Genomic DNA, 10,549 nt, shown 5'->3' with positions numbered 1-10,549 from the left:
TTTAAAAGTAAAAAAAGAATACAGTTCACTTCACATTTAAATTTACACACCCGTTTGAACTTTTATGTGTCATGTGTTACGGTTTTGTTATGGGGCAATAGAAATATTTTTTATTGCAATTGAAGTTGATTAAAATTGAAATTGATTAAAAACGAGATTGATTAAGATTGGTCGAGGTTTTGTTTCTGTTTGTCCACAACAACAGTACAGCTTTTCTAAAGAGAACGTGTTTTGTTATATTTACAGCTAATTGCGGAACATACAACATGAAAAAGAGCCACATATTTCCGGGTATGCTTTTAGACCGTCGTCCTCATGCCACCTTGTCAAGTGTCTAAAAAGAACCAGTAACACAAAAATTAACACTAGAGAAACTTAAAACAATGATATAAAAATTGTAATCATGGATGGTTTGATCTCGGATGAAAATATTAGCACAAGCTCAATGGCACATAATGGAAGCAATAAAGGGCGTTAAATTAAATCTAAAATATCTGATGTGCCTAAAGGAATTAAAAAAACTAGCAAAAACACATCAAAGAAATGGTGAAATTTTTTAATCATATCGCTACCGTATAGGAGCATAATTGGTGCGATTCTTGGAAAGTGTATGGCAAAGACCTTTGTAAATAGGAGGGACTTTACATCTTACTACATGGTGTAAATTCCATGTGTTGGTTACTCTTTTTAATCATTTTGTTTTTAACTGTCATCTTTGTTTAATTGATCTCTGGATAGAACTTATGTTTCCGTTATTGTTTAATTTTTCTCATAGCACTTTTCCATACTGCAACTGAGATGTTTTACCATTTTTACTGTAAAGTATATTTATTGTCTCAATTGGTGAATAAGATTTTCAGCAGAGAAGGATGCACGTTGTGCCTCCATCCACCGTTCATCTATCTTTACCTGGAATGTTCATATATTGTAGACGGAAACACTTTAAAACGATATGGAAACAGTGTAAAGCGAATCATAACTACATACTCAAGTGATAAAGGTTTTTTTTGAAAGCGAGAAAAGCAAAACAATGCCATTAGTAGCATAAGTTTATAAATATTGCACACTTTCATTGTTAACCCAATTCGGTCATTCGGATTCCACCCCCCCCCCCCTAACGGTTTTTTTAATAACTCCTTATGGCTTACTGAGTTTCAATATTTATCTATTAAACACCTGCATGCCAAATTTTGAGGTCCCATACCGTTGAGAGGCTTTAGTATTGGCTATCATTTGAAGCTACCCCTAAAAATCTCTATGAATCCCTTATAATAGGGAAAATATAACAACTCTTGTTAGAATTATCGTTAAAACTTGAAACTCACACACAACTTTGTTTCATGAAGAAGAATTATTTTGCATGGTTTGCACATGTGATTAATCCAATTTCCAGACAAATTCTGGCAGTTTTGCTAAATAACGTTTATTTATCTTTCAGAAACTTCAAACAGAATGTAGAAATTTGCTCTAGAACTAAAGTAACTGAATTTTATGAAGATAGTGGCAGTTTGGACAAATTTTAAGCTTTTGATAACGTCACAGAAAATGTGTTGACACAAGAAGCAAAAATTTATTGCTGCCATTTTGTTTCTTTTGTGACGTATTATAAGTGTGCCAAGTTTGATTTAATTTGGACAAACCCATGAACAGTTATTGAGGGTTATTGAGGATTCGGCCACCCCGGTCACAATATGTTCCAAAAATCCCGGACCGAATAGGGTTAAACGATACACAGCTACTGCACACAATTAAGGCAAGCATTAATCAAAAAATAAAACAGAATTTAGCAGAATTTACACACATATTTGAAAGACAGCATTTATAGGGTTTGCAAAAATGCATTGGCGAAATTTGTGTTGTTTTCACTGCAAGGAAACATATTTAAGTTTATAATCACTTAGTTGTTTTGAGTACTTTCTTTTTAAATATCAAGCAAATAATGATCGTAATAATTACAACGATTTACAAAACAATGAGAACCGTATTGGATGAAGCGTAATCAGCACATAAAAATAGTAAAATATTAATTACTATGGTGTAGTTATTTTCTTGTATATAACGAAACTGGCAGAAAAATCGAAGAGACAATTTATTACCTTTTGACTAGGGCATTTCTGATGTTACCCATTCACTTTTGTGGTTTGATTTACACAATGGTTCTTACTTTGTACGATTGTATTAATCTGCTGCAAATAAGGTAATTCGTGGTTTCGTTGTTATTTTTAAAAGAGGTTTGCCGATTTGGTTTACTACCAACTGATATTCTTTAACGCAAGCTTGTGCAAGAGGGTAACAGACCGTGAAAGGTTGTAGCAGTCGGTACTTTTCTTCTCAAATTTTAGTCGATTGGTGTATCTAAAGATATTTCTTGTAAATTTTAATTGAGATTCGCTCTCTTTAATTTTCAAATGAGCAATGGAAGGTTAGCATGGAAAGGTCTTTGTTTTTAAAATAGTTGAAATGGCGGATTTCTTCCATTTTGATTCTTTTCTAAGCATATGGACAAGAGTTTAGAAACATTCAAATCAATTTTATCGCAAAAACACTAAAATATTGAGACCTTTAACTTTATTATCAAAAATGTTTAAGGATAAGGAAATAAATAAGGAGTAGAAAGAGCTACTACCATAAAGATTGCGGTGTTTGAACTCAAAAGTGTAACTACAACAAAAAATTTGGTCATAAATAACGCACGTACAGTTTGCAATTAATGTCGATGACGAACTCAATGTCATATGTTGATAGCCTTGACTTGTTAAATACAGCATTTCTCCACATTTCAAATCTGTTAATCCCAGTGCGCATTTGTACTTCTTAATTCTTTCTTCTGTTAATTCACACACAACAGGAAGTTCGTGATATTTGTTTGTAAAAACATTTACTTTGGGTTATGGATGACCATATATCTCAAATTCAGCTTTTTTATTGATTACGTCAATCTGTTTTGGTAACTTTGTTCCACAGAATTCAGGACGTTTTCTTACTGATTATTGATTATTGCCTTTTTTGGTGGCCTTTATTTTTTACTTCTAAATTTACTTTACTTCTAGCTCCACGTAGCTCCACTTTCACTTCCAACTTTACTTTTCTACTTCTTCACTTGGACTTTTTCTTTTTAAATATGCTTTTTTGAACCACTTATTTTACTTTTTTCAAGATCGTTCCTTTGGGGGTTACCCGTTGAATTTATTTCAGCAAATCAAATTCAGTCGTTTTCATCATCTGATGTTAACAAAGAAAACCTGAAAACAAAATAGACATATTTTTTTCCATAACATCAAAGATTTTTACGGCAACATCAAAGGAAAATAAGCCTATCAACTTTGCCTGTCACAGAGACACGGAACTGGCGTATTATTATATAGTATACACTTCTAATTGCGCTAAGACGTCTTATTTGGAGAAATTAAACCTAAAAGGTTGCTTACCATTTTTTCTTTATTTAGATTTTGTTAATAAGCACTAACTACCATTGCAAAACGTTGGAGATGGAATTGATGACGCAACATCGTCTCATTATGCAGATCTCATTCCTCAATTTATAACACCAAGTGTCTATGCTGAGTCAACAATCATCAAAACATAAACGTAAAATCGAGTACTATAAGAAGTTCTGATGTTAATGGCAAAACGAAAGTATAGATGTTATGTAACAACTTTGTTTCGTTGACATTTTTTTTGCATTTAAAACATTTCTACAAGGCACCTAATAAAGTTCATTGCTCATTGCGGAATATATACGTATTATATGTTTGATAGTTCGTGTATTTTAGAAGGCCATCTCATATCCTTCGAAAAAGTAATAATGGTAATCTACAATGCAGGGTATTAACCCTACATATACTGTTAAGTAGACCACAAAAATATGCAACGATCGACCTTTTTTTCAAAAAGTAATAACAAGCTCATTTTCCTACATTCATGAGCTTTAGGGAAATAATGTTTCAAAGCAAATTGTACCAATTTTTTCTTTCTTTTCGCCCTCACTTTAAATTTCTAAACTCAGGACGTACAGCTAAGACAAAACAATTTTAATGTTTTTTTTACATTAGTCTTTAACCACCCACCAATCAATGTTCTTTGTTATGGAACCATGAGCTGGACAAAAGTTACGCTATGGAGTGACGTGCTGCGTAGTAGAAGGGAAAAAGATGGACGCGAGGCCCGATAGATGGACGTGATGCGTTATAGAGAAATGCGTAGGAGGATGCGTGTTAGAGATAATACTACACTTTCACCTTCGCTTAACTTTACACTAGTAAGATATTGGTTACAGTAAAAGAAGAGACTCATATTTTCACATACATATTAAAGTGTGCTTAGTTAAAAAGTTCCAAAGTTTGTTTAACCACGCGAGAAAATAGCCACGGCAGTAGTTATTTAATATGTTCTCCCCCGTCCTTGTTAATAGGAGGTGCTCTTTTCCAATTTTAGGGGATTTTTACCACCAGTCGTCTTTTATGACGGTCTATTAATATTATTCTGCTCTACAACTCCCCTCTAAAAGGACAATAAATTATGCTGACAGTTTCTTGATAGATGTAACAATGTCGTTCTCAGAGCCCTGGGGATGAGGGATGTCAAGCATGAAATCTTATTCTCCCTTATTCTTTGAAAGTATTTATGAAAAGAAAAAAGTGAAAATAACGCATAGCTTTCTCTCTGACATGCATCCTCCTATTAAGCGTCCTCCAACTGAGCGTTGCGTCCTTCTATTATGCGTCGCCTCTCTCATTACGCCTTGAGTGTCTCATTACACGCCTATCCATGATGTTGACACTCTACTACGCAACACGACACTCAAGCGTGCCTTTTATCCATTACATCACTCTATACTTTGTTCTCACGTTTTGCATTTTTTATATTTGACGTGGGGCCTAGTCCTGTCCACTTTGGTTTAGGTGATAAAATAGTTCGATCGTCTTTTACATATGTTAACCACTTGACGTTATGTACGTTAAATAAAAAAAAAGATAAAACCGAATAATTGGATAGATATTTATTCTGTGGTGTTAAATTCTGCGCGCGGGACGAGATCTTGTCTGGTAAGTTAAAACTAGTTGCCACAGTAATTATGTATGTATTAGTTTGGTTTGGGAGTTTATTAAGTTGTGGATTGTTATCGAATGAGGAGAAATGTGTGGTCCGTTTGCTATTATTGAGTTTTATAGTGTGCGTTTTCCTTTATTTCTGTTTATACGACTGATACAAGTCCTTAGAACTCGTTGACACTTGAAAATTATTATTTTATCGTTGCGCTGGTTTGTAAACAGAATAAAGAAGAAAATACCTGCCATGACTTTAAAATTAAGGATTAAAAATATTTATCATTAATTTGACTTTATCTGTCCACAGTTTTACCCCCGATTTTATAGATTCAATTTTGATCCATAAACTACGGCTGCTGCTTTGCATTTAAGAATTTTACCTTAGTCTTTTTTTGTAAGATAAATCCCTTTAACTTTATTCTAACGAAAGTTATAACCGAGAAATTTGATTGCTTGGTATGACTGGCTAAATAAGTTTGTTTACAGGCAACATTCCGTGCGTATATTGTTTGAATTTATAAAGGTTCTTGAAAAACAGTTTCTTTCAGAATTGAATTTATGCGTTCATGTTTCTATGATATTCTAGGAAAACGAAATAAATAACCTTGTGTTAGTAGGGAAGGTGAATAATTTACTGACATATTTAATTGCTAATTTTGTTTCTCAGCTTAACAGCATAAACAAAGAGTTCTGGTTGATTGTCCAAATTGTTTTCTATCTTTGTATTAAGCACGGTTTAAAGGGAAAATGATAAAACCTTTAAGTTATTAGCATTACTTAGTAGATTTAAACTTATAACTAGAAAACTTGTGAACTTTCGAAAGGAGAAACTATTAATCCGTAATTTCACTTAAAATATGATACGGGTATCGTATCGTAATTATTTGATCTGTTTTGACACGGTCGATATGTGTCAATACGTTAAAAAGTTGGATTTAATTTATTTAACGGCGAGTTTCCACTCAAACGAATGTGATCAAATCGATCGACGTCGAGCGCATCGATGTTACTAAAAATAAGACATTGCATAATTTTCGTTGGTCGACGTTGCTTTTCGAGGATCGATTGAAATTTATTCATTAAGATTTATCCACGTGATGTAAACAAATTGAGGAAGAAATGAACTTCACTGAGAAGCGGTACTAGTATAGAAAGTGTTGCGGAGAGGTTGCCAAGGCAAAGGCATTAAGCACGGCAAGGAAAGGGCACGGCAAAGGCAGGCAAGGAAACAGGGCACGGCAAAGAGGCAGACAAGGAAACAGTAAGGCAGGGGTAGACAAGGCATGGTAGGCACAAGCAAGGCAAAGGCATTGAGCACGGCAAGGAAAAGGCACGGCATATGCAGGCAAGGAAACAGGGCACGGCAAAGGCAGACAAGGAAACAGGAAGAGGAATCAGTAAGGCAGGGGTAGGCAAGGCACAGGCAAGGCAAAGGCATTAATGAAGGCAAGGAAAAGTCACGGCATAGGCAGGCAAGGAAACATGAAGAGGAATCAGCAAGGCAGGGGTAGGCAAGGGCATGGCAGGCACCAGAAAAGGCATGGGAAGGGTAGGCAAAGGCACGGTGAGTGATGGCAAGGCAGGCAGGGACCTTAATAGGAACTCTCCCCTCTACAACTCAAATATTACGTATTCTCAATATATCTAAATATTAAGTTGCAAATTTCAAATTCAGTACCTAAAAACAGGATATTACATTTATATAAGGTCCATATACAGCGAATCATCAGAATTATGTGTCAATACAAGAAGTTAAACCTTTTTTTTTAAATTAAAGATTAAAAGTCAACTTGGTTCGAATGAATTTGACAATATTGGTTTTTAATAACTCTAACAACAATAAAAGTCAAGATACAGAAATGATCGCAGAAGTCAACGAGGGTCATTTTTTAAAAACGCCTATTTTGGTTTCTTGTTCACCAAAAAGTGATAGTTTCATTCAAAGTTTTAGAAAAAGAAAAATGATAGGCAGTTTTGAGTAAAAATACAAAATATAGTCGAATATAATCAAAAATACACGGTAAAAAGGCTAAAAATAGGATTTTTTTATATTTTTGAGATTTAAAGCCAACTTGGTGCAAGGTAACACATGCACTAAGTAATTGATTTTATAAAATTGGCACGTTTTCTCACATATATAAGGATTCAGATAAAAAAATCACCTCGATAATGTGTGACCACGGATTACCTGGCTGTTGTTAGATGCATAATTGTTTTTCCTAGCCCCGTCCAGGATTTGAACCCGGATCTCTCATTTGCATGAGTGCCAAAGCCATTAGACCAACAGGGCATAAAATTATTGAGTGTTTTTAGTGAGTAAAAAAGGCATATATATCTGGAGAAAAAGTTACGCTTTTTTATAAGAACAATTTCATAAGAGATGAGCCGTCAAATTTGCGAAAAATAAGAACAGATTCAGGCTCAAATCATTAGTTTCTTAAATTTTCTTTTCGTCGTTAGAACTATGATTTTGAGATATATAAATGACATCTATAAAAATGAAATAAAGTACGACTTCTCAAAAAGCAATGCCAAAATTTTATGGACTAATATTCTTTTAACAAAAATTAACAAATTTATAAAATTCAAACGTACCGTATTTGCTGCGGCTCTCATTAATTTCTAAGGGGGTGCTAATTAAAGGGAGTTTTATATTAAATAAAATCAACAACAAATATAGCTTTAACTTTTCTCCTCAACTAAACAATAAAAGCAATAAATCTAACTAAAGAAGTGTTTTATGTCTCATTTACAAAAAAGATTGCTAAAGTATTGTGTTAACAATTTTCAAATTTTATTTCAAATGAGCGCCTCCTTGAATACGTGTCTCGCGTCTTTTAGAGGGGCGCTCATTCGAGGCAGGCGATTTTTAAATATATCATGGCAAAAGGGCCGGTAATTCTAGGGGAGGCGCTTTTTCGACTAATACGGTATATATCATTAATAAATAAATAAATTTAACTAAAGAAAAGATCTATACTCGCAAACGTAAAGTATGCAGTTTGTTGTTTATAAATTTTGCAAGGCGCAACAATTTCCTTTACAAACTAAGAACAACTTGAACTATAAAATAAGAACAATCCAATAGATGAATTCTTTATAATTCTTTCTAAAGTTACTGATAAGATGACACAAGTGTTAAGAAACAGAATTATAGAACTGCATCAGCAACAAAACTAATTATTTAAAAAGAATTATTTAAAAAAGTATAAAAATTAAAATGAACTAACTATGTGATAGCGAAGTTCTTAAAAGAACTGTTTTTTATGATTTGTGATAAGATTTACTTGATAAATAACTTATATATAAACTTTATTAACTCCTTTCTCTTCAAACGCATTCTTTTAACTGTCGTCCGCCATGTTTATGTTACAAGGTGTTGCATTTCGGGAATGTTCCAGGCAAGTTCGGGCGTGTTCGGGAAAGTGCGGGCGGTTTCGGCCGACAACCGTCAATTTAATTCAAAAAGTCGCCCGAACTAGCCCGTATATATGCGGGCGTTTGCGGCTTATCGGCACCCTCTTTATTTAGCTAGAAAATGTGAGCCACTAAATTATGTTTTATGCTTTAGTTAGGGAGCTTTTTAGGGGTGTGAATGACCTAAAAGTGAAAAATAGTGATAGCTCTACATAACCTTCCATTTTCACTATATTTTTCAAAATAAATACTATGGACAAGGTTGCAAAAAACACATTATGGAGGTTGCATTTATTCTTTTATTTATAAAAAAAGTCCAGGCTCTTCTGCTAAAAAAAATATATGTCTATACCAATGTTCTTTTGCTGATTTGGCTAAACTTTTGGTTCTTAGTTTTTTGTCTAAAATTGTTAGAACCAACATATTTTGTGGATAATTGTAGATATTTGATGGTACTTTCCTAATCAGGGCATAATTAACTCATTGTGCAGTATGTGTATGGCTAGTAAATATGTCTTAAGGATCATTTAAATCTAGCTACATAGCTAATTTTATGCCGGTCAAGTAGCCAGTTTTATGTCAGATAAGTAGCTAGTGAGAAAAACAGTTTTGTGCTGGTTAACTACCTAGTTTATGCTGCTAGCTAGCCAATTTGGTAGTGTTATACCAGCTTATTTTGCCACATATGTTGGTAGTTATTTGCTAGTTAGGTGTGGGTGAGAAGAGGTTTATTACATGTAAAAAATAGTGATATACTAGCTAGCTATTCATACTTCCCTCTTTCGTTTTCTTGAAAATATCAGTTCGTCCCCATTTTCCGCTTGGCACCATCTTTAAAAAACAACAAACACTCCATCGCTTTGCTCCTTGATAAACACGTTGTCTCGCTTACTATAAACTGTACTAAAGAATGACCACATTAAATTGCTGGATTACTGTGATTTTTTGTTTGAATTTTTATAATTCGGATGTATAGGGACGAAATCGCATAGAAATGCTATATACTCTCCATCGTACTTCTTTTCCCTTATATTTGGCTTATATAATGAGGAAATAGGCTCCGCTCTCTCCGTGCGCTGGCGCGCACTCCGCTACTCTCCGCAAAAAGTGAGAGATGGGCGAACTCATTTTTAACAAACGATGATTTAATTACCTATAGACAGGGCATATAGTCTAGCAATCTAACAAAATGCCTAATTTAACTTTTTATTGTGGAATCTGATAGATTAGGTAGGAAGCTTCAAAAAACCACCGAATACCTTTCCGGGAAAACTTCCGGCGTCACGTGACTGATGGCGTCAAATGCGGCAAAAATTGTGCACAAATCCTGCGATAACTCGTGAACGGTATAAAATATAAACTTAAAAATGGCATATTTGGCATCGGCTAAATAAGACCTTTTGAATGATATACAGTTTTATTAGTCTGCTACATATTTGAAATTTTCCTCCTCCGCAGCGACCACGAAATTACTTTTTGAAAGTTGTTACTCGAATTGCGCTATTCAAATAGAAATTCTCGAAAACGTGATTCTAAAAACAACCGCTATTCATATCTTTACTCGTAAAACATAATGGATATTATAGAATAACAGGAAAAGCCCCATTGAGAGTTGATATGAATGTGAGTCGGGGCACCTGAAGATCATTCCGGTGTTGTGACGACAAAGCGAAGTTATGTTAGGTGAGAAAATGAAGTTTGAAAGAATGAATGAACTTGCTTGTTAGTTATGGGAATATCATTTACATTTCTCTACAATTTCGTGCATTACTCTTTTTGATCGCTTATGTGCTGGTCGAGTTCGATTGTTTCACCACATTCAAAAAATATGAAAGAATATGGCCCTATCGTCTTCATTTCTCAGTCTTGAACAAACAAGTGAAAAATGTTTATTATGTGATGGTTCTTTTTCGCAAAAAGATTCCCAAAAAAGTTTTTCACAGCAAGGATGGGAGAACTTGAAGAGGATTGCAGAAGAATGGAACTGTATTGATATCGATCGAAATGACAAGTATTTCTCTTTTCGTTATGTTCACTCGCGAATTGGTGATGCTATTGAAGCATTTGGTAAAGCTCATAAAAAT

Source organism: Hydractinia symbiolongicarpus, chromosome 2 (genome assembly GCF_029227915.1).
Source record: "Hydractinia symbiolongicarpus strain clone_291-10 chromosome 2, HSymV2.1, whole genome shotgun sequence".
In the NCBI taxonomy this organism is placed as follows: Eukaryota; Metazoa; Cnidaria; class Hydrozoa; order Anthoathecata; family Hydractiniidae; genus Hydractinia; species Hydractinia symbiolongicarpus.
The sequence above is the reverse complement of the archived record's forward strand: the minus strand, read 5'-3'. Positions refer to the sequence as shown.